We start from the raw sequence: 25,983 nt of genomic DNA on the forward strand, positions 1-25,983 counted from the left end.
GAATGCGCCTCTGCGTGGGTTGATGTCTCGCCGGACGATCCCACCGTGAAGACAGTCTCTATCACTGAAGAGGTCTGTTCCCAGACCAAACTTGCCAGGCCACGTGCACACAGCTGTGTCCCTGACAATATCACACTGCTTAAAGGGCAAAGTACTAACTGCAAGGGCCTTCCCTACAGCAGCAACGAACTCCTACAATGGCTCAGGGCCTAGCTGGGGACCTAGGGGATTACGGGCCTACTGCACTGGGTCCCTGACCCATGTACACACAATCTCCCCTGTCTCACTCCCAGCTTCAACTCCTAACTGACTCTTCACACAACAATGTTTCTATATCCTGCTGCAGAGAATCCTAGAGCTCTGTTGGCTATAATGAGTCACCTGTGCTCCAGCCCCTGGGGCTGCTGGGAGTTGTAGTCCCTTGGAGAGCTCCTTGCTATGGGGGCCGCGTGCGCGATCTCCACTGCGCATGTGCAAAGCTGTAATGGCCGCCGCTAGCACTATCTGCTCCTGCGCAATCTGAAATGGCCGCCGGGACAACACACACTGACTGCGCATGCTCGAACCTCGCGCCAACCCCAACATGGCCGCCGAACACCTTCTGCGCACGCACGACACTCCGGTGACGTGCTCACCCCCTCAGCGCACCCGCGAAGCTGGAGGTAAGGGGGAAGAGAACCGGGAGTCAGGGGGATCGCAGGGACCCTGGCTACATCTAAGAGGCAGATTTCCCCCCCTTGAGATGCTGAATTGGCGAATGTTTCACTTTTTTCACTTTTTGTGCTTACTCTACCTCTGGATCAAAAGGAAATAGAACAGCCATTTTAGTATTAAGCTAATATATATATATATGTATATCTTTATTTATTTAATGGGATTTAATATTACTTCCAATGTTGTAGATTCACCTAAGTATCCATATTGGTCTTGGTAAAAAGATCATTCCCTCCGTGCTCTAAATTATTATACACATTCAAGGTTATAAATGAGTTTTCAATATCTTATACCTCCTTTATTAAGTGTATTGTTGCTTTGCTTCCAACTTCTGAACAGATGAAGAAGATTGAAGGTGATTTATGCTTTTGTGTATGATGTTATGCTAGCTTGAAGACTGCGGCAATTTTGGGCTCACTCCAATATACTTCAAATAGTTAAAAAAAAAAAAACAACTCATGTCATTTTATCTCATTTGTGCTTCTTTATATTACGTAGACTTTGCAGGCACATTCATCCTGTTCCCCAAGGAGGTAGACAAAATGACTTGGCCAAGTAGGCAAGAAGGTATTTCTGGACCTCAGGTTGAGCTCTTTCTTCAAAAACTGGTTACCATTATACAGTACATGTTAGCAGGGCTCAGATCATTATACCTGCACTTAAAATTCTGAGGGGAACACATTATATAGATGTTTTAGAAAATGACAACACAATAGCTGTAAGCTCCATAGGCTCCCAGTGCAGTGCTGCAGCTGTGCACTGCCTCCACGTGTGAATGAAGTTGGTGGTTTGCAGCAGAGATTCAGCTGTCTCATGTCTACCCTGCTACAGTATGGTATATAGCACATGAAAGTGGTTTGCAAGATGCCCTATACACACTTAACTAACAAAGGAAACCATTAGAGAATATGATTAACAATATTTAATGTCCAAAGATGGTACGACACATTGGGCCATACTTCCTACGATAAGGCACCTTTCTGGAACACGCCTGTTTACTCACCGTAAGGTGCCTTCTGGCTGCAGAACGTTTCTTATGGTCAGTGATGGGCCAGCATTGCCCAGACTCCCCCGCCCCCCTCCCCCCCCCCCACTGTTTCTCATTAACGTTTTTAAAAGTTCTAAAATTCACAAGAAAAAAAGGTCAAATTTTGCATGGTTCACGAACTTGGCTGAAAAGTTTCCACATCTTTTCTTATGGCATACAGTAGCACTGCTCAGTAAATATGAGCAGTTATATCATTGTCAATATTTGATGTGTGCATTTTTGTAATGATATTCGTTAAATTAAAGTAAGATTATCTTGTTTGGGACTGAATAATGCAATAGGTTGCAATATTTTAGAATGTGCAGAACACCCTTCATACCCTGCAATTCAAAATGGTACAAAGTAATCAATGCATCAATGTGTTACTTTCCATTCAAACAGCTCCCAACATCATGAAACAGGGGACACGGAGGTAGCTAACACAAAAGCGCACAAAATAATGTTTAGAGTTTACAGGACAACACTTAATATATGCAGAGCAGGCTTAGGGATATCTGCAGCAGAATAGGGCAACACCGGGAATCATGTCCTCTTCTTTACAGTACATCACTTTATACCACTCAACTGATCATCATTGTTCAGTGTCACCTGCATTTGTATCACAATAACTTTCTCACACAGTCCAATGCCCCCAATAAATAGAACAAGATCATCATTTTAAAATCCCGAAAATGTGGCGCATACTATCATCCAGCAGCGATGCCACGTCTAGGCTTTCATTAATATCACTGAACGTTGAAATATTGCCCTAATGAAGGTGACATATTTGTTGTAGAATAAACAGACAAGGAATGGTGCAGTTAAATTGACTCGGTAAACCTCTTTTTAATTATTCAACTCTTAATAGCATTTTTAATGCAACCTTTGATTTCTATAGCAGGTTTTATCCCACCTCCCAAGCAGTGTAAGATCTTTGCAACACTTTCCTGTTTGTGATCATTTGTTGCCATATTTCCCAGCAGTTTGAGCTGTAAACTGTAACAATACATAATATTACCGTAGTAATATAAGGATATATTGTAGCTGCTGAGTTACACTGAAGCAGCCATTTTGTTAGTCACACAATCAGTATTTTGACAGATTTATGACAGGAGCACCAAACGATTGCCAGGTTAGGTAAGATTGTAGAATTATACATTGTCACGTGGTTTACATATACAAATACGAATAAAAGGGGGACTATAGTATTGCTGCTTTAAAAGTGGCCACCATGATTATACAATTGCTGCTTTTATTTGTTTCCCCATAAGTATGAACTAGCCCCTAACAACAGCAGCAGCAGAACCCGTATTTATTGTATAATGATATTTCTTATTGTGCTTTCACATTTGCATTTCAAACCTAAATTGGCAAAGGAAAAAAAAAACCTTACATCAAATAACTGAACAACTATTAACATGGTAGAGACATTTTCTTACTTGGCTCCAACGAAATGCAGCTCCATGTATTGTATGGGAGATTTTCACAATACAACCACACAGATTTGTTTGCATTAGAGAAACAAGATACAAGAATTGCTTGCGAAGCTCTGCACAGCAGCGAATTGTATATCATTGTTGGCTATGTTTCACTGCTGCTGTCAATCAGATTTTTTTTTAGGTTTGTGGCAGTTTATTTTGGATAGTTGATAAACAGGTGCTTCCTTTACATTTGGAACGGTTTAACTGGGAATCTAGCTTTATGTCCGGACATTTCAGCTGAAATCACACGGAGTCTGACACAAGCAGTGGTATGTTTACTCATCTGTGCCAATGCTGACAGAAGATACTTGCAAATTCCCACAGTTGGCTTGGACTGGACATGTAACATATGTTAGTGGGACACAGGGAAGGTATCAGTAAGGGTTGTGGCATTACAAATATATGGAGCAACCTTTTACTCAAGTGAAGGGTCTACAATCTATGTGTCGCTGAGATTCATTGTGCCTGTCTAAGCAAATGAGCACATAAATGCGCAAAGTCCTACAGACTGCCAGGTGGTACAATAACACAGGAGGGAGAGGGAGTAGGTGATATGATGCCTGTTATTGGACCAACAAGTTACTGATATGTTAAAAGCTTTCTAACCTCTCAGGGTTCTTCATCAGGTGTGGCAGAAATACAGAAACAAAGGATGTTATAAATACATCGTTTTGTAGAGAGATATTTAGTTACAATGGAAATTAATGCTTTTAATGTCATTTGTTCCTTTGGAAAATCTGGCACAGTTGATATTTTTGTCCCTGGTTTAGCAGGCAGAAGACTTTCATATATAACCCCAAATGTGTTGTTACTACAGTGCCCAATTAGCTTGTCACACCTCCACTTAAAAAGCTATATATATATATATATATATATATATATATATATATATAGTTGTATTCTTATATATTACTATGTGCAATCCTTTTGCATCAGCTTGTCTCCAACAAAAGGAAAAAGCAAGTGCCCTAAAGAGTTATAAAATTATACTAGCAGTAATAATAAATTGAGAGTGTGTGTGTGTGTTATTTAAAACACAAAACAAGTTGTAGACATGTATTTATCATCTTTTCCATTTGTCTCCAACAACACTACTTAGATTTATTTATTTTATTTATTTATAAAATATTTTACCAGGAAGTAATACATTGAGAGTTACCTCTCGTTTTGAAGTATGTCCTGGGCATAGAGCTAAGACAAATAATATATGGTTAAAAATACAGTTACATAAATAAACAGGGTACACATTATATACAAGACATTGCATGCACAGTTAAAGAAAATATATATATTATAGGCTTATGTAACAGTTACAGACCAGATTAAAATGTGAGACAGCCTTAGTTTTGAAAGAACTTAAACTGGTGGTGGATGTGAGAGTCTCCGGTAGGTTGTTCCAGTTTTGGGGTGCACGGTAAGAGAAGGAGAAGCATCCGGATACTTTGTTGAGCCTTGGGACCATGAACAGTCTTTTGGAGTCAGATCTCAGATGATAAGTGCTGCATGTGGTAAGGGTGAGGAGCTTGTTCAGATAGATGGGTAGCTTTCCCAGAAAGTATTTGAAGGCAAGACAGGAAAGTTGAACTTTGCGCCTAGACTCGAGTGATGACCAATCTAGTTCTTTGAGCATTTCGCAGTGATGTGTGTTGTAGTTGCATTGGAGAACAAAAAGGCATATTGAATTGTAGAGGGTGTCAAGTTTGCTAAGGTGAGTTTGGGGTGCGGAGCCATATACTATGTCTCCATAGTCGATAATTGGCATTAACATCTGTTGTGTGATACACTTTCTGACCAGCAGACTTAGGGAGGATTTGTTCCTGTAAAGTACACCTCTTTTGGTATAGGTTTTGGATGTCAGGGTATCAATGTGCTTCCCGAATGTTACGTGGGAGTGAAACCATATGCCCAGGTATTTAAAACTTGTAACAGGAGTTAGGGTGGTGTTAGCGTTGGTTCTGATCTGGAGCTCCGTCACTGGAAGCTTGAAAAATGTAGTCTTGGTCTCAAATACCATTGTTGCAGTATTGTCAGTGTTTAAAAACAGTTTGTTTTGGGAAATCCAGTTTTCGAGTCTCAAAGTCAGGCTGAAGTATGTGTTCAAGGTTGGAGAGGTTATGGCTGTGTGCATATAAGATAGTGTCATCTGTATACATGTGTATTGAAGCTTCCTTACAAGCTGTGGGAAGATCATTGATGAACACTGAGAAGAGTAGGGGTCCCATGAGATGATGAGCTCTGAGCAAAGACTCTTCTCACATTGTCATTACTGAAAGTAGCACCTCCCTTGTGCTGATACTGTGTACTCCTAATTACCCAAATACTGAATCTCATTTGGAAAATGTTCAGTACAGACGTAATATTTATAACTACAGACTTCTCACTGCTGATGCCAACCGCTAGCAATATTATACTGTATGTATCATCTTTCAATCACTTGATGTTCTGCCTCCCAAGATCCAGTATCATGTAGATATTGTTATTGATGTCATCACAGTACTGTATGTAATATTCAGACATATATATGCTTGGGTACAGATAAAGACCATGTAAAGTTTGAACCTACAGTAAGCCCGAAGTGCAATGAATGATTGCTGTAGAAAAGATATATGCCACGATTTAAGAGCAGGGTAAGCAGTTCATCAGCTGCTTGGTCTACGTTTTCAATTACCAAACTGAAGCGATAGAAGAAAGCTCATAACGAGGGGCACTGGCCATAAATGAAAACAACAAAAGGGTGTCCCAGAGACACCTTTACAAAGTCTTGACAGTGCCACGGCACGCCACAAACAGCTGTGAAGAATCCTTGTAATGAAACAAAAAACAGCGCTAATATGCAGAGATGTATGTGTCAAATATAATACATATATTGAATATAATACAATTATTTAATATAATAAAGATATTGTGTTCCCATGTATTTAACCCTTAACTGCCCGAGGTGCCTACATTGCTGAAAAAGGTGGTATTTCTATAAAATGATTAGCAACCCCAACACATTTTATGTGGCCCACGTTGCATCTATGTTGTACAAGTAATGCTAGACTTGTACTGTTTTATAAATGTCCTTTTTCACAGATTTCCCCCGGAGTATCTTTAGCATAGGATCCTATTAACTATTTTTTGCAGCGAGTTCAACATATCCGCTGAGTCGCAGGTGTATAAGGCTATTAAAAAGTATAATAGACCCTTTGAAGGATGCTGGGGAAAAAAAAGTTACACAAATAAACTCTTTCTGTGTGTGCCAAAATCTCTGCTCAGTATTCCCTTGAGATCCGTTGTGCCTTTTGTGTAGCAGTTTGATAGGACTCGAGGAGGATAGAATCCAGACGATACAGAACTTAATATTTAAAGCAGATTTCCCTTTAAGTAACATAAAGCCAGAGATACGCAGTTAAGCAGTTTAACAGTTTATATTCTTGTGTGTTACGTTCAAGGGCTGTGTTCTAATGCCATATTCTGCGTGCAGTCAACCATCAAAAGTGACAAGCATTCCAGAAATTCAGCATGGCTCATTGACTTTGCATAAGACCAGAAAGCCTTACACCTGTAAGACGCCTTTTAAAATTTAGTCCAGGTTAGGGCAGCGGCTGAAAGTCATTGCCACCTGACAGATCTCTGACAGCACTTGTGAAATTAGTTGGTGGTCCCAATCTGTAAAAAAAAAAAAAAAACAACAGAGTACCAGTGTACTACATTAGAGCTCTGGATGCAGTTGGCCTTAATTGACAACCTGATTAGAGATACTGTAGTTACATGGCACCGAAAATAATTCCAGAAAGTTACTAGGTTTGAGTCAATTTGCAAGGCAGCAAAGCTTTATTGCTCACTTGATACAGGCATGTAGGTATTTTGTGAATACATGAATCTCTTGGATCGTAGCCATTTTCCATTGAAGCTGCAGCTTTAGCAAACACTATATATAGTGAAGAAGAAACGCAAAGAAAAACACTTAGATTGCACAGTAAGTATATAGATAAACATTTATTAAGTAACAGGAAACCAATATAAAAAAATTATTGGATAAGGTATAGACAGCAAACGCTTATGTGTTATATGGAAAGGTCCTCTGCGAGCCTGTCGTGGACTGCGTGTCTACTCTTTCCTACAGCCGTAGGTAGTGATAGCGCGACCGCTTCCTGGATTGCTATGTGTCCTCGCTCTGGACAAAATTACTCTCCAGGTACCAGATAAGTTTTGTAGGTATGTCGAATGGGTGCTCCGCTCGCCCAAAAGGTGTGACCCGACAGGATCTCCAAGAACAGAAAAGAAGACACAAAGCGCAATAGAGATAAGTATCCAAGTGGATATATTAAAATACCCACAACGTGTATCAGTAACTTACATTAAGAAACATAAAAGTGCGCTCAGCTGAAGTTCCAGCAAGAGAATGAGGCCATAGAGGAAAAACAGGCAGGGCCTGGTGCACCGGATCCCTGGACCACAACTTCCAGAGCACAGCAGCGAGGGCACAAACCGGGTCACGGCGTGTGATGGACGACGTATGATGTGTGATGTGCTACAGCAAGCAACAAAACCTCAACCGGTTTTGCCCGTACTCCGTGCTGATGAAGGGGTGGCCGCACTGTGCAGAGTCCACTGCTGGCATCTTCAACTACAAACGTTCAGAGGTGCTGCCTATCAAGCCCCTTCCTCCACCAGGCAAATCCCAGGACAGCTGGCCCCACTGTTGACACCAATAGGATTTGATGCATCTAGTGCAGTAGTTTTGCCTCAGATTTTGAGCCAGGAGACTTTGATAAATAACCCCCATGGTGTCTTATTCACTTTTGGAAATTTGCCGGACGCCTGTACTGTTAAATGAAGTAGTTACTTAATCTGTTTAGCATAGATAGACATGGGGAAAACAAAGGATAATGGATTTATCAGTTGAATATTTTGCACTGCAGGAATCAATCAATCAGGATTGCAGCCATCCATTAGATTGTTCATGTGACAGTATTATCAGCTGAATGAGCTGTTTGTCTATTGGGAATGGTCTGAGATTCTGATGTGTGTGAGTTGAGAATTCAAAAGCTTTTCTAAGTATTATTTTCTTGGCACGCAAAATGCTCAGCTACTGTACATCAGACTGCATGGTACATATGATATATATGTTTTTGACCCGAAGAATAAAATATTTAATGATGTATTTATTTTGTTGCCTGAGGCACAAGATGGTAATGATATTCCCAAGGTCACAACAAGGACTCACTAAAGTAGACCATATTACGAGAACACATATAAAATGTTCACATTTGACATTAAAAAGGTTAATCAATCCAGCCGAGTTCTGGGTCAATAAACGGATCAGGGTGAGACTATTTTCCCTTTTTGCGCCCCGTGAGTCCACCCAAGGCAAGCTGTCTTGGTGAGGCCCTCTGGGGGGATGGAGGGTGCAGCGTCAGACATGGGCATCTCCGATGTCCAGCCGGGAGGAGAGCTGGTCTGTTTTGCCCCGTACCTAGGATCAGAACTGCTGGATCAATCTAGCGGTGCAGGTGGATGGCCGGGAGATAGGTATGCTTAATCCAAACCCATGGGCGACAGGTTGGGTCCCTACTAATCTGTAAATCCCTCAGGTGAGCCTCCTCCAATCTGGATACAGAGTCTATTGGGCCTTGACCCAACAGTGGAATATTTATAATGTATGGGCTGAGGTGAACTTTTCCCCATGCAGATTTGATCGGTGGAAGGCCAGCCTTTGGTGGCCTTATTTTGTTCTGTAATAGTTATGAATAGATGTTAGTGGTTAAAATTTTATGTTGAAATGTGTGGTTATTCATCACATAGTATCAGATCAGTAGGATAAGACCCAGTTGGATGGTGCGTTGTTGAAAATCCAGATGTACAATGTTAGCAAACCCGAGATGGGAGTCGTGTTTGGCGTGCTGGTTCTGTGTGGCGTATCAATAACTTTTTTGTTTTTTTCCCACAGTCCCCCCCCACCCTTGAACTCCTACCCGTTGCCCCATTGCCTCCATGCAGGACACAAAGACACCCCCACCCCCTTAGGTCTGGGACCCATTCCCACTGGTCATTCTGCTATGTAGCTATCCCATACCAATTTTGTAATGTCACTTAAAGTCATATCCCAAAATGTCAAAGGTTTTAACTCCCCAAATAAACGCCGGATAGCATTGACAGATTTTTTTTTTTTTTAAAGGTGGGCAGGGGGGAGAGATGTTGTCCTTATCCAAGAAACCACACTTCAAAAATGTCAACACCCCTGGATACTTTGATAAGTCATGCAGAGAATTTTTTACCTCTTTGGCTCGAGTGAAGAAAAGAGGGGTGGCAATACTTATCCATAATTGCAGCCCTTTCAAACACAAGATTATGAAGATGGATAGAGATGGGAGATATATTATTAGAGATTACCCTGGCCAACGTTTATGCCCCGAACGAGAATTGCTCTACATTTCTAAATACTTTCTTTACCACCTTAGGAAGTGTAGCTGAAGGATATATTATTTTGGGAGATGATTTTAACCTTATGCTAGATCCTGAGATGGACAGATCCAACAAGCTCAATTCTGCAACCCCTAGGATTAAAACCTTAGATCTCACAGTTGTCAAAAGAGGCCTGAAATCCCTCAATTTAGTGGATACCTGGCGTGAACTATCTTTTTTCCACACCAGTCCTACTCTAGGCTAGATTATGTTTTCTCGAGTGCAAGACTGATCCTTCGAGTCTCACACTCAAGTATTTCAAGCATAACGTGGTCGCATCATGTCCCAGTGGAAACAACTATCACTAACCTAGAGGTCAGGTCCCTAAAGCAAATTGGAAACTAAACGAATCTATGATAAAGATACCTGCAGTGTTTAAGGAAAAGGAACAAGATCTGGAATTCTTTTTTCAAATTAATCTAGGAAGCATGTCTTCTATAGCTGTCTTATGGTAGCCTCACAAAGCTACATTGAGAGGGAAATTAATATCTCTGTCAGCAGGCAGAAAACGCAAAAGATTAAAAGAAATAAGCTCCCTGCAGACCAAAATAGATGCCCTTTCGAAGGGCCATAAAAAACATGATCAGAATCAACATTGGAGACCTTAAAAGAGCTAATAGCAGAGTTAAATGTATTCTTAACCTCAAAGGTTTCTAGACTGCTGTCTCCCCTCTGCTAACCCTATTCAACACAATCTTGGCCAAATCCTCCTTCCTTTCCTCTATGTTACAGGCAAATATCTGCTTAATCCACAAGGAGGGAAAGGACCCGACAAATTGTGGGAGCCCAATCTCTCTGATAAACTCAGATGTTAAAATATTTTCCGAAATCCCATCAAATACACTGATAAGAGTCCTCCCTTCTCTACTCCATCCAGACCAGGTTGGCTTCATTCAGGGGAGACGGGCAGCTGGTAATATTAGGAGGATTATTGATTTAACAGCAATGGGGCATAAAGACAAGATACCTGCGATGATTCTTAGCCTGGATGCAGAAAAGGCATTTGATCGTATAGATTGTGTCCACATGAAAGAAACACTGGAAGCCTTCGGCTTTGACTGAGTTTTCCTTAAGGCAATAATATCACTATACTCCAGCCCTTCAGCCAAAGTGATAAGCCAGGGTTTCCCATCAAGCCAAATACAAATTAAGAGTGGAACACGGCAGGGATGCCCCATTTACCCCCTTGAGAACAATGGTACAAGTTGGCGACCCTCTTTGCCGACGATGTCATTTTTACACTCTCCATCCCCCTATCCTCCCTCCCCAATTTGTTTAGTGACCTAGCTGCCTTTAACAAACTGTCAGAGTTTTTAATAAATAATGGGAAATTGGAGGCACTAAACATAAACTTAAGGAAAGAAACAATAAAACGAATTGAATTACATTTCGACTTTAAGTGGCAACAAACAGCTATCAAATATTTAGGCGTATATCTGAACAAAGATTATGATTCAGTATATAGGACAAATGACACCCAAATTCTTGAAAAACTGCAAGACCTGCAGATGTGGTCTGGTTTCAATATCTCTTGGATGGGGAGAATTATTTATTTATTTATTTATTTATAAAATATTTTACCAGGAAGTAATACATTGAGAGTTACCTCTCGTTTTCAAGTATGTCCTGGGATAATTCTATCAGTTAAGATGAATTTGCTACCAAGACTGCTCTATTTATTCCCAACTTTACCTATCCCAATTATAAATTCTGATATTCACAAGTTACCGTCCCTAATAACAAAAGTTGTGTGGAATAATCAGAAACCCAGAATTCTTAACCATCTATATTCCCAGAAACCCATCCGTATTCTTACCCATCCCTCCAGAGCAGGTGGCTTTGGACTTCCATGCCTCCTCTCTTATTATAGAGCGACCGAAGCGAGCCAGGGGATTGCCTGGTGTGTGAGCCCCTCCATTAGGAGATGGGTGGACCTTGAGGCCTCACAGACACTCCCGACCAGTATAGATAGACTTCTTTGGCTGCCGATACAAGTCAGAGAACCCAAACAGTTTGCACTTTAACAAATAAAAACTTGCAAATGACCCCCGTCCTGAAGAACCCGGATTTTCCTCTGGTCCTTTCTAGACAGGCTTTTTCAAAATTGGTCAAAGGCAAATGTCATGAGGCTATTGCATATAAGCAGTGATTTCAAAAATAAATAGGTTGATCAGTTGTTAAGGGAGAAAGAGTTTCCCCCTGGGGAGATATTTAGCTTTCTCCCGGTGAGAGCATTCTATGCTAAAATTGTCACAAGGATCATATCTCCCTAAGGCTACGTCCATAGCAGGGGAAGCCGTGCGGACGATACGCGCTGAGCCCCTGCATCCTCAATGAGGATGTCTTTAGAGGGGGCTCACGCGTGTGTCCGCAGGCGTGCTGAGGCGTTGGGATTGTCAGCCGACAGCAGAGCCTGTTTCTCAGCGCACTGTCGGCGGAAAACCTCCAATCACAGCAAAGGAGCGTCAATGTCACGGCGCGTTGATGTCGGTGCGTCGCGGTCTATTGGCCCAGGGACATCACTGCCCCGCCTCCCCCCGCCTCAGGACAGCGCACGCTGGCTCATCTGCCAGTCCATGGGATCGCTCCTGACCGGGCAGGCGAGCCTCAGCGTCAGAGCGGAGGAGTGTGGGCTGAGGCTCTATGGACGCAGCCTTAGAATTAACAGCTTTTTTGTGTGTCTTTTAACTGTTGTGCTTTTTGTCCAAATTTATATTAATACCTATTAAAGGTTATATTTTAAATCATACAGAAATCACGATATTGAGTGCTGAACATAGGGGCCCTTTTGCTCTCTTGTTTCTACAAGTTTTTGTCTCTCATACAATACGCTCCTAGCACCTTATCCTTATTAATAAACTGTAGCATGAGCACTCGTTCCCCTACCCTTTACCCCCCTCCCACATATATATATATATATATATATTGAGCATGACAACATAGAACAGAACTCCAGAAATACTCTTGAGTTCCCCAATTATTTTAGATGTCCACTGCTCCCTTTACTTAATCTGTCGTTATTCATATACAATTGGAGAAACGTGGTAATTTCTATGGATAATAGGTAAGGAGAGCCAGGCAGCACCATATATTCACATTCAGTGTGAAAGAAGTGACAAGCATCTGTATGTTGTTAAAGCAAGTTCTGCTTTCTAATAAAAAAATACATAGAAATAATTAGTTTCATACACTGCAAAGTATTCATTTTGTGGAGAGGACAGATGAAATGACCCGCCTTATTTAGACCATAGACCAGGGTAATGCAGTCGATGTGGTCTACTTAGATTTTGCAAAGGCTTTTGATGCGGTTCCACACGAGGTTAGTGTACAGAATAAAGCAAATTAGACTTGGTAAAAATATTTGCACCTGGATTGAAAACTAGTTGAAGGACAGACAACAGAGTGTTGTCGTAAATGGAACTTTTTCAGGTTGGGCTAAGGTCGTGAATGGAGTACCTAAAGGATACTAACAATAACTTGTTTATTAATGGCCTTGATGTTGACATAGAGAGTAAAGTCTCTATCTTTACTGATGACACAAAATTGTGTAAGGTAGTAGAATAAGAGCAGGATGTCATTTCTCATTGGGGGGGTGGGCAGAATGTGGCTTGGGTGGGGAGAAGGACAAGGCAATTCAGTAGCCATTCCATGTCAGGGGCTAGCATCAGAGGCATTGCCCATGGGGCAGGTGGTCTGGACCAGAGGCAGGGGGCGAGATGTTTAGGGCCTTGGGGAGTTTTCCCGCAGTGGGGTCGGCGGGGTGAGGAAGCACAGGGTGGCTTGGGCATGGGGGGGGGGGGGGCAGAATGTGGCTGTGTGTGTGGGGGGGGGGGGGAAGGACAAGGTGATTTAGGGAGCATTTTCGGCCAGTGGTTAGGATAAGGGGCATTGCCCATCGGGAAGGTGGCCTCCACAGTGGTGGGGTCACTGGGAGGGGGAAGTAGCACTGGGGTTGGGGCCAAGCGGTCTGAAGAGGGTGTGGGAGGTGCTGCAGTGGTGGTGGCATGGGGCGTTTGTCATTGTGGCGCAACGACAGCAGCGGAGGGTAACAAGAAGGAGGGAGGGGTTGCAGATAGTAGTTCGCAGATAGTAGTTATAGGGATGATTACCTATGTTTGGCTAGCCGGCTGGGCCTACATTTTATGGAGGCTATTATGGAGCAGGTATGGAAAGGAGATTACATGGATTTGCTGAATTTAGTGTTAGACTATAAAGAGCTGGTAAAGTCAGGGATCTTTGGAAAAAAAGAATGAGAAGGAGGTGGAAAAGGAGAGGAGGCAGGCGTCCAAGTCATTTAGTGACTGGTTGCAGGCCCTCTCAATATTGGCGAGTTTAATTGGGGAAAAGAAGCTACAGCATTGCTCAGCAATTTTCAAATATGCGGATTTGATTTAGGAGGTCTGTAATTTTATGGTGAATTGGGTTGGTGGAAGTATTATAAAAATTTTAGGCAGTCTGCAAACACATGAGATTGAATGTGAAGAATATGGACCTGGGGATGTTGCGAATTATGTCACATAAGTCTACCCCCTTTCAAGCAAGGGTTGGAAGCTCATGTTGACAATTTAATGAGGGACATTAAGTGGTGTGAGGATTGTTGCTTTAGGCACAAGTGCAGCGGCTGTGGGAGGCCACAGCCCGGCAAAGTGCTTTAAAAAGTGCAATGGTGGATTTAGAAGAGATCAGGTGGAGATGTTGTGGCAAAGAGTGAGGACACAAGTGAACATCATTGAGAGGTCTCTGTGGCTGTGCCGCTACCCGAACAGGGAGGCGGCAAAGATACTAGAGAGAGGCTTCAACAGCAGTCTCTGGATCCCCATCGGGGAAGTGGAGGTCCCCCTTTGGTGGTGGAACCTGAAATCACTGGAGATGCACGAGGGGATAGCAAGGGCAAAGTTAGAGAAGGAAGTGGGGGGGGGGTCAGGATGGTGGGCCTGTTTTCTCATCCTTCATTGCTCAGATTGCCCCAAGTGGAGACACACTCAGTTTCATCCCATTCATCACCTGTCATAACCATGTAGCCAGGTCCTCCATTTCTTCTCCCTTACCTCTGCTGAGAGCAGGGACCCCAGATGCATGTTAGGAAGCTGCGGGGGCGGGCGCGTCGCCGGGGGCTCCCGGCGATATCTGCCACAAGGCGCCGCCATCTTGCGCGAGGTTCGCGCATGCGCAGTAGTGCGGGAGTTGCGGCGGCCCTCAGACAACTCGCGCATGCACAGTACAAAGCGCGCGAAGCAGAGCCAATCAGATAGAGGCTTTGAGCTGTGACTACATATCCCATGAGCCTCGGAGGCAATCACATGCAGTCAGATAGACAATAGGGCTCGAGGGTTCTCCTCAGAAGAGAAGTAGGAAGCTGACAAGGGAACACGAGTGTCAGTAGGTGCTAGGAGAGGATAGGGTCAGGAGGTGCAGGTGCAGAGAGGCAAGTAGTCTCTGCACTAGACCAGAACCCCCCCCCCCCCCCCCAGATAGGCCCTGAGACATTGCTTGAGCTTGTTGCTGCTTTAGGGACAGGCCCCAGGATAGGGAAACTGCCCATTAGTGCTGTTTAGAGAGTAAAGGACACAGCGGATGCTGAATACCCTGAGAGAGGTCTGGGACCAAGCCTAGAGAGAGAGAGACCGTCATCAGGGTGGGACCACCCCTAGTGGACAATCGCTCCAGTGGAGTCCAGGACGTCGCTGAGGAAATTGTGAATCGGCGGATCCTTTGTGAAGTTGTCTGGAGCGCCCGGCAGGTATCGTTATTAAGTGCACCAACAGAGTACATACACATAGTGGCAGCGCTGACCACAGGACCAGGGTGGGAAGGGTTGCATAGTGGACACGGTGTGGGGTACACGGTGGAGGGGTGCGCCTTGCATGGTGCGTGGGCAGTTGTACTTTTAGTCATTATAGAGTATAGAGTGTTAAAAGTTATCTATGCTACAGTAAAGGGCCTTTATATTTTATACTGTGTGGGTGTGATTTATGTTGTTGGGTCCTGTGAGGGGCTCCTCGCACTACGTTGGGATCCCTCGCAGGTGGAGACGCTGCACTGGATTGTAAGTAAATCACCCCATGCTCTCCGTGGCGGAGGCTTAGGCTCCTGGGAGCCAACAGGTAAACGGGCAGCACCGGTAGCTTTCTGTGTTCAGGGGGAAACAGGGCCACAACCGGATGGGTTGTCAGTGAATTATGGGATTGATAAGGAGTTGTGTAGCATCCAGTATGCATCGTTTTATAGGGTCAGGAAGCTGGTAAGAGAAGAGGGGCTAGGGGATTGATGACAAAGGATTTCCATTTACTTCCCTTGAACCCAGCGTGCTTTCATCTGTTATGGTACATGCTGAGGGGGAGAGTTCTTTGTGGATCTCTGGCAGGAGGCAGTACAGGAGTAATGCAGTTGGTGCGGGCGTCAGTAGACCTGTGTGCGTGGTACATGGCAGGCCTGGTTAGGGGAAGAGTTGGAAGAAAGGGGAGTAGACGCTGTGAAGGTGGAAACCATTAAGGATAGGTTACTGAAGTTGATTTTAAGAAAGTGGGAGTTGGGGGTTCACCTTTGCCGGTTGCAAAGTTTTTGACGGGTCTTCTTTTTCTAAAAATTGGAAGGAGAGTGGGATTTTATAAAGAAGTACGTGATTCACAGGGTGGAAGAGAGTAGCTAGAACCAGAGATAAATGGGCCCCAATTTCAGCAGTCATGCAGAAAAAGATAGTGGGGGCGACACAGGTAGTGTTTTTTTTTCAAGGTACGAGGCAAGGCTCTTTAGGTTTGGCTATTGTCTGGCCTTTTTTGGGGCTATGTGCATTAGCAAATTAGTTAACGCATCTAAAAAGGGTGTTATGGTGTTGCAGAATGAGAATGTGTTATGGGAAACCAGGTATGTGCGGTTAAGATTAAGATATCGAAAAACGGGTCAGTCAGGAGTGAGCATGTGGATCTTTGTGCGAACGTTAGATGTCAGTGGGATCTGTCCAATAAGGCAGCTGAGGGAGAACCAAAAGGTGTAGGCAAACGGGTGGTGCCCCTTCCTTTTTAGCACATGAGGACAATGCTGCTTTGTCCTATTTTCAGTTTGAATGGGTTTTACAGAGATGTGCAGCCTTAGCGGGATTGGGGATTTAGGTTCCCCTGCTTCAAGCTCTGTGAAGTTGTTTACAGTCAGTGTCTTTACTCACTGAGCTACTCCATCAGCCCCATACTTAATGCTGGTATGAATAGAAATAACAAAACAGAAATGTTTTACACTTACAGAATACACTAGTTTTATAAGAAAAACTATCTATCTATTTATCTATCTACATACATACATACATACAAATAAATAAAGGGAGAAGAGTAGTATGGTGGTAATGTCACTGCCTAGACGCTGGTGACATGTCCTTGTGACTCTCAGCAAATTGCTTTATCTTCCTTCTAGTATGCTGCATGCACCAAAAATTAGATTAGTAAACAGAGAAGCCCCATGCACATCCAATATGACAAATTATTTTGTTAATTTTTTCTCATAAGTATGAGTCATTTAGTTCAATCATAGGGGAAGGGAGATACCCGCTCAGCTTCAAAGAATAGACGTGTGGGGGCACTAGGGGGTGATAATATACAAAGCAAAGCATAATCTAAGGCAAAGGGTCATTCCTGAGATGGAGAGTAGACTAGGATAGAAAGCCCCCAACAACATGTACAGACATACAACCGGTTTAAGGACACTCACTTTAAGTACACTTGCGAGTAAGGACATATCGCCCAATAGGCAAACGGCAGCTCACGCATGCGACAGTCAGCACTTCCTGAACAGCAATACCGGCTCCCTACCTGTACCGAAGCTGTGCGCAAGCGGGGAGACTATACAGCCTGTTACACATGTGTTATTTACATCAGTTATGCACGTATATGACGATTGAAGTACAGTACATGCATCAATAACTGGAAAAAAGGCAGTGCTTCACTTTAAGTACATTTTTGCTTTACATACATGCTCTGGACCCATTGCGTACGTTAATGTGGGGTATGCCTGCACTCGCTTGTCTATCCTGGCCTACTCTCCATCTCAGGAGTGACCATCTGGCTTAGTTTACCCTTTGCGTTGTCATTTAGTTCAATGTTTTAGCCAAAACATGTTAAGCCTGCAACCACGTCAAGATAAACCCTTTCAGCAGGTTCCTAAACTACCAATTTTATCCTGTGTCCATTGTATTTCCTCCACTGCATAGGGAAAAGATTAAACAAAATAATTATATAGTCTATGGCATGGGATGCGTGCCGTGTATGCCGTGCCCAAGGGATTAACATTTAGAAGCATTATATTTGCGATGCGTGAGCTACAGTGTAATTAACACAGAAATAGTCTAAATATTTGGGCAGGGAAAAAGTATAAAAAATAAAGTGCAAGAAAAAAATAACCCCTGCTGCAGCCATAAGCTTAGAACGTACATCTCCAGCTTTCTCCTGGGGGAGGAAACCTCTCACGGACTACTGTTATTATCTGTGTGTGCTTGGACCTGCTGATTAATTGGGTATTGGATGGGTGAGCTCAAACGAAGAAGAGGGGCCACAAGCCTCCAAAAACAATTACAAATACACTATGTTAGCTCAAAAAAACAAATCGCAAGTATTATATATTTAAATATGTAATAGTAGCAACTCTAGTGCAGTAAAGAAAAAAGCCCCAATGTAGCAAATTATTTATAATTATATAATTATTAGCTTTTGTGCTCGGCTTCGCCTGGGGAATATAATATTGAATACATGTCCCCGCCCCGCTCCTTCTCCCCCCTGCTGCTGACACAGCTACCCAGCTCCCCTCCCCCACCCCCCCACTACCCCCCCCCCCCCCCATCCCCAGCCGCTCCTGGATGCAGTGCGGGGTGAGATTTGTCTCTTATTTAATATTTTGAATTTTGTGTTTATTTGTGTCTGTCTGAGTGTGTGTGTGTGTGTATGTGTGTCTGTCTGTGTGTGTGTCTCCCCCCGCTGCCAGAACATGTCCCCCGCCCCCCTGCTGGCGGCACATCTCCCCATGCTGCTGTGGCATGTCCCCTCGGTTGGTACATCTCCCCTTGCTGCCGGCACATGTCCACCCCCCCCCCCCGCCCCGCTGCTACATCTCCCCCCGCTAGCTGACACATCTCCCCCCCCCCCCCACTGGTACTTCTCCCTCCGCTAGCTGGCACATCTCCCCCCCCCCGCTGGTACTTCTCCCCCCGCTAGCTGGCACATCTCCCCCCCCCACACACTGGCACATCTCCCCCCCCCCCACACTGGCACATCTCCCCTCCCTCCCCCCCCCCCCACTGCCACGTCTCCTCCACACATCTCACATCACACACACATTTGTGTTGACCTACAAATCCGCAGCTGAATGTCCAGCGAAAGTTTTGTTGTGCTATGTGGTGCCGTTTCTGAGATTTCGATGCTTCAGACATACAAACAAACAAATGGAATCCAACTTAGAATTATAGTATAGATGTAATTTATATATTTTCTTCTCACCAAAATGTAGATTGTAAGCTTTTGAGGCAGGTACCTGTGCCTGAAATATTCTGTATTCAGCCCTGTGTATTCTGTAGCCCATTATATAAGAAAAAAATATAAAAGAAAAAAATAAATATATATATATAGACCTATATATAAAATGTAAAATAAAAAAATATAATATCATATATTTAAATATAAGCTACACTTTATTGAATAAAGTGTATTAAAATATTTTGGTTTTAAAAATAGATATATACACATAAAAAAAAAATATATATATATATATATATATATATATATATATATATATATATATATATATATATATATATATATATGCAAATACAACTGTATGCTCATCTGCATGTCTTAGGCAGGTCTGCAACCCCGCCTTTCCCCATTATCACCCAGCATACAGCACTTCCACTGCAGAAAGGGATTCTGGGAAATGACATGCAAATGAGCACACAGTGTCACTTTTTGCCTCAAAAACCATTTTTAACATGGTTCCCTATAGGCTATATATATATATATATATATATATATATATATATATATATTTATATATATATATATATATATATATATATATATATATATATATATGAGAGAGAGAGACAGAGGCTTTGTGAAGCAAGAGTGGTCTAAATATATGTACTGACTGTGATTTATTAAAATCAAAACCAGTGCTAAAACAACATGATATTTATTTTATTTAGGTTTTTCCCTAGTTTTGCTTTTGAGGGTCATTTATAAATAGCTCCATCGTCTTTGTAAAACCATTAAAAAAAAATCTGCTTTCCAGAGAGGAAGCTGTTTATTTTCTACATGTTGGGGAGTGCGTCCTATTTTAGTCTTAGATTTTAACTAGAATATAAAACTATAATGGAAGTTTCCATGTGATAGTGCCCCGACTGGCACTGTCGCAGTTTAATGAATAACTCCCAAAGTGTTTACTGCTGTCTTGTCACTTGACAATGGCTGACAAGGATTTAGCACCCAACAACTGATAAATGAATCTGGGAACACCTGCCCACTGCCAGGCCTCCTAACAGAAACACTGACAGACACCCTACTGCTAAATATGACTCAATTATCAGACGGCCACCCATAAACAAACTCGCATGTCTGTTATGACTGCAGCATTCCTGCCTTCCAGTTACATCACTAATGAAGTTTAAAAACAGCCTATTCAAAACACAGTTGAGATCTGAAAAGCCCCGCACTGCACATTTCCGGCTGACGTTAAATGCATTAAATGTAAGCACGTTAAAAAAATGTTTAGCAAGTTGTAAACACTTAATTACTCTTGTTCGCCTCAATTTTTCTTTTTGGAACATTTTCATTTGTCTGAATATATACAGTTAGGTCCGTAAATAATTGGACACTGACACCATTTTCATAATTTTGGCTCTGTACGCCACCACAATGGATTTGAAATGAAACAACCGAGATGCAATAGAAGTGCAGACTTTCAGCTTTAATTCAAGGGGTTGAACAAATATATCGTATGAAACGTTTAGGAATTGCAACCATTTTCATACAAAGTCTCCTTATTTCAGGGGCTCAAATGTAATTGGACAAATTAACACAATCATAAATAAAATGTTCATTTGTAATACTTTGTTGAGAATCCTTTGCAGGCAATGACTGCTTGAAGTCTGGAACGCATGGACATCACCAAACGTGGGGTTTCCTCCTTTGTGATGCTTTGCCAGGCCTTTACTGCAGCTGTCTTCAGTTGTTGTTTGTTCGTGGGTCTTTCTGCCTTAAGTTTTGTCTTCAGCAAGTGAAATGCATGCTTGATCAGGTTGAGATCAGCTGATTGACTCGGTCATTGCAGAATATTCCACTTCTTTGCCTTAAAAAACTCCTGGGTTGCTTTCGCAGTATGTTTTGGGTCATTGCCCATCTGTAAAGTGAAGCACCGTCCAATCAACTTCGCTGAATTTGGCTGAATCTGAGAAGACAATATATCCCTATACACTTCAGAATTCATCCGGCTGCTTCTGTCTTCTGTCACATCATCAATAAATAATAGTGACCCAGTACCATTGTAAGCCATGCATGCCCATGCCATCACACTGCTCCACCGTGTTTTACAGATTATGTGGTATGCTTCCGATCATGAGCCGTTCCAAGCCTTCTCCATACTTTTTTCTTCCCATCATTCTGGTACAGGTTGATCTTAGTTTCACCTGTCCAAAGAATGCTGTTCCAGAACTGGGCTGTCTTTTTTAGATATTGTTTGGCAAAGTCTAATCTGGCCTTTCTGTTCTTGAGGCTTATGAATGGTTTGCACCTTGTAGTGAACCCTCTGTATTTGCTCTCGTGAAGTCGTCTCTTTATGGTAGACTTGGATAATGATATGCCTACCTCCTGGAGAGTGTTCTTCACTTGGCTGGATGTTGTGAAGGGGTTTTTCTTTACCATGGAAAGGATCCTACGATCATCAATCAATGTTGTCTTCCGTTGACGTCCAGGCCTTTTTGTGTTGCAGAGCTCACCAGTGAGTTTTTTTTTTTCTCAGAATGTACCAAGCTGTTGATTTGGCCACTCCTAATGTTCCTGCTATCTCTCTGATGGGTTTTCTTTTTTTTTTGCAGCCTAAGGATGCCCTGTTTCACTTGCATTGAGAGCTCCTTTGACCGCATGTTTTGGGTTCACAGCAACAGCTTCCAAATGCGAATGCCACACCTGGAATCAAGTCCAGACCTTTTACCTGCTTAATTGATGATGAAATAATGAAGGAATAGCCCACACCTGTCCATGAAGCACCTTTTGAGTCAATTGTCCAATTACTTTTGGTCCCTTGAAAAAGAGGGGGCTACATATTAAAGAGATGTAATTCCTAAACCCTTCCTCCAATTTGGATGTGAATACCCTCAAATTAAAGCTGATAGACTGCACTTTAAGCCCATCGTCATTATTTAACTGTAACTTGAATTTATTTTGGTACACAGCCAAAATAACAAAACTTGTATCAGTGTCCAATTATTTCCGGACCTAACTGTATATATATATATATATATATATACAGCACAACAAAAATTATCCTTATAATGAAGCACACAGGCATACCATGGATATAATTATTAATTCAATATTTATTTATATAAAAATAAAAACAGGGGGAGAGAAATATAAAAGAGGAGGGGGACTCACAACTGACAATACATATATACCATGAGGACAAAGGCGCATAAATTAGTCAAAAGTATCACCAATGGCTAATATAATAAACAGCCAAAAAGTATTGGGACACAAGAATTGGTAGCTCTATTAAAGGCACTATTCTGTGAAGTGACACAAACTGCAGTACTATGAATAGAGGTATGCCTATGATATAACCATAGATACAAATAAAGACAATGTTGCCTAGGATAATGTCAAGGAATCTAGGATAAGAGCATGTATCACGATGATATTGAGTACTGATACATCACCAAAATTTGTATAGTTGATGTGGCCAAAATACGAGTTGCAGAGGCCTCCTATACTAGATAAAGTCAGGGGTCCCCCTCCACAGACTCCCATTCCAACGCGTTTCGACAAACGGTCTTCTTCGGGGAATAAAAGCATTTTGTTAGCCACAGAACAGAAAAAAACAATGGCATACGACGGCAAGAGAGCAGAGAGATATGAGCACGTGGACAGCAGGAAGAGGAGAGCACTGGTAAGGCGGCAAAAGAGAGGAGATTTAAATCTGTAATGCCGGTGAAATTTTAACGCGACCCCGCGGTCTTTGGGTTGTGGACCCCAAGGACCGCGTTATAACGGGGTTTAGCTGTATATATAAATACACCCTGCTATTAACAATCATTATATTTTATATTGTGGAAGATGGATTCAGTTGTCACAAATCATTATGGAAATTGAGGCAATATTATTAAATACGGAATAGCAAAATTTGTTTTAAAGGCACTATGTTTTAGCTCCAGGGACCCCCGGTTCCCAAGAGACTGAGGGGTTTAGTTGCCCGTGTTCCTTCCCTTCCTGGATTAAAAAATAGTGCCTGTGGTCATCCAATAAGAAGCTGCACTGTCATTCCTCTGATAACATTACGGCTTCCTATTGGTCCACCTGATGTGGTGACTATTTTGATTTCCCTAGTTGGAGCAGACACACCAATTCTCTCACTGCCCTTGCTTCAGAGGACTATGTTGGGACTTATTATGGTATCGTTTGGACATTTCTTTAATCCATTGGACATTTAAGGCGCCGTTTTTTCTTTTTTCCTTGTTCTATCCAAGTATCTGATTGTACAATCAGTACTTACCTGGCGGCCTAGCTTTACCCAGATCAGGGTTCACACTTTATATAGTAGTTTTTATTAGCACTGATTATACACCGTCTTTTTTTCTTTGTTATATATGCCTATAATATATATCATCTTTAACTATCTTTTACACTCCTCCCTCTCCTCTCTCAGCTCTGCTACAGACTCTGACAACCTGGTCAGGAACTACAACTCTGCTTTGTCCTCCTCTCTTGATCTACATGCCTCGCTTTCTCTCTGCCGCCCTCGCCCTTTTAACCCTAGACCCTGGCTAAATTCCCATACGCGCATGCTGCATTCCTCCACTCGTTCCTCTGAACGCCTCTGGAGGAAATCTCATACTTTCGCAGACTTACTTCACTACAAATTTATGCTATCCTGTTTTAACTCTGCCCTTTCGAAAGCTAAACAAGTCTACTTTTCTTCACTAATCAACATGCACAAGTCTAACCCACGCCGACTGTTCTCTGTCTTTGATATTCTACTCAAACCACCCTCAGCTGCCTCTCCTTCCTCCATCTCCGCTCAGGACTTTGCTGACTATTTTAAGGAAAAGGTGGAATCCATACATCAGAACATCCCCTCTGTTTCTTCCTCCCATCCTACACCTCTTCCTAACTCTCCTCCTGCCTTCCTTGACTCTTTTTCCACTGTCTCAGAGGAGGATGTGTCGCTGTTGATCGCCTCTTCTCCCTCTACCACTTGCTCTCTTGACCCCATTTCCTCCCATCTCCTAAAACCTCTTGCTCCTACTATAATACCTACGCTCACACACATTTTTAACTCCTCCCTCTGCTCTGGAACCTTTCCATCCTCCTTCAAACATGCAACAGTTATACCATTACTCAAAAACAGCAAGCTTGACCCTACCTGTCTTTCTAACTATCGACCTGTCTCCCTCCTGCCTTTTGCCTCTAAACTCCTTGAACGTCTTGTATTCTCTCGCTTGCTCCATTTTCTCAACACCTATTCTCACCTAGACCCTCTATAATCTGGCTTCCACACTGCTCACTCTATGGAAAAAGCCCTCACTAAAATAACTGGCGACCTCCATGCTGCCAAAGACAGAGGTCATTACACTCTGCTCATATTACTCGACCTCTCTGCAGCATTTGACATCGTGGACCACCCTCTTCTCCTTCACATTCTCCATACTCTTGGTATTCGGAACAAAGCTCTATCCTGGATCATCCTACCTTTCTCATCGTACTTTCAGTGTCTCTTCTGCTAACACCTCCTCCTCTATTGATCTCTCTGTGGGGGTACCCCAGGGCTCTGTCCTGGGACCTCTTCTCTTTTCTCTGTACACACTCTCTAGGTGACCTAATAACATCTTTTGGGTTTAAATATCACCTCTATGCTGACGACACACAAATGTACTTTTCAACACCCGACCTTACACCTGCTGTACAAACCAAAGTTTCTGAATATCTCTCTGCTATATCATCCTGGATGGCCCTCCGACGCCTTAAACTCAACATGGCTAAAACAGAGCTCCTCATACTTCCTCCCAAACCTGGCCCTACTACCTCCTTCCACATTACTGTTGGAACTACAATCATTCACCCAGTAGCCCAAGCACGCTGCCTAGGGGTCACACTCGACTCCTCTCTCACATTCGCCCCTCACATTCAAAACATATCTAAAACCTGTCGCTTTTTCCTCCGCAATATAACAAAGATAAGCCCTTTCCTCTGTTGCTCGATTGATAAAACTCTGACTCAGGCCCTCATTCTCTCCCGTCTTGATTACTGTAACCTCCTGCTGTCCGGCCTTCCTGCCTCACACCTGTCTCCCCTACAATCTATCCTCAACGCTGCTGCCAGAATCACTCTACTCTTTCCTAGATCTGTCTCAGCATCTCCCCTCATGAAATCCCTCTCCTGGCTTCTGATCAAATCCCGCATCTCACACTCCATTCTTCTCCTCACTTATAAAGCTTTGCACTCTTCTGCCCCTCCTTACATCTCAGCCCTAATTTCTCGTTATGCACCATCCAGATTCTTGCGTTCTTCTTAAGGATGTCTTCTTTCTACCCCCTTTGTATCTAAAGCCCTCTCCCGCCTTAAACCTTTTTCACTGACTGCCCCACACCTCTGGAATGCCCTTCCCCTCAGTACCCGAATAGCACCCTCTCTATCCACCTTTAAGACCCACCTTAAGACATACTTGCTTAAAGAAGCATATGAATAGCACTGTGGATATTCTGAACACATGATACATAAAGCTTGGCCGCCTGCAGACGCACTTACCAGAACTCCCACCTACTGTGTCTGTATGTTCTCCCTACCTAACAATTAAGCACTTATTCCCATGAACTGTTATTTATATTATCTGTTATTTATTTGATTACCACATGTATTACTACTGTGAAGCGCTACTGTATGTACATTAATGGCGCTATATAAATAAAGACATACAATACAATACAATACAATACAATACAACTGTGCCTGCAATGTCTTGTATATACTGTACTGTATAACCCTTTTCACTTAATGTAACTATGTATTTGTAACCATTTATTTGTCATCATAACTCTGTGCCCAGGATATACTTGAAAACGAGAGG

General features: G+C 42.7%; 1 protein-coding gene across 1 annotated transcript in view; it reads left to right on the forward strand.

The window, feature by feature from the left end:
- Positions 1–25,983, forward strand: part of ATP8A2 (ATPase phospholipid transporting 8A2) — a 691,321-nt gene that overhangs the window by 616,797 nt on the left and 48,541 nt on the right. The gene's annotated exons all lie outside the window — the stretch shown is intronic.

This window comes from Ascaphus truei, chromosome 3, assembly GCF_040206685.1.
Source record: "Ascaphus truei isolate aAscTru1 chromosome 3, aAscTru1.hap1, whole genome shotgun sequence".
In the NCBI taxonomy this organism is placed as follows: Eukaryota; Metazoa; Chordata; class Amphibia; order Anura; family Ascaphidae; genus Ascaphus; species Ascaphus truei.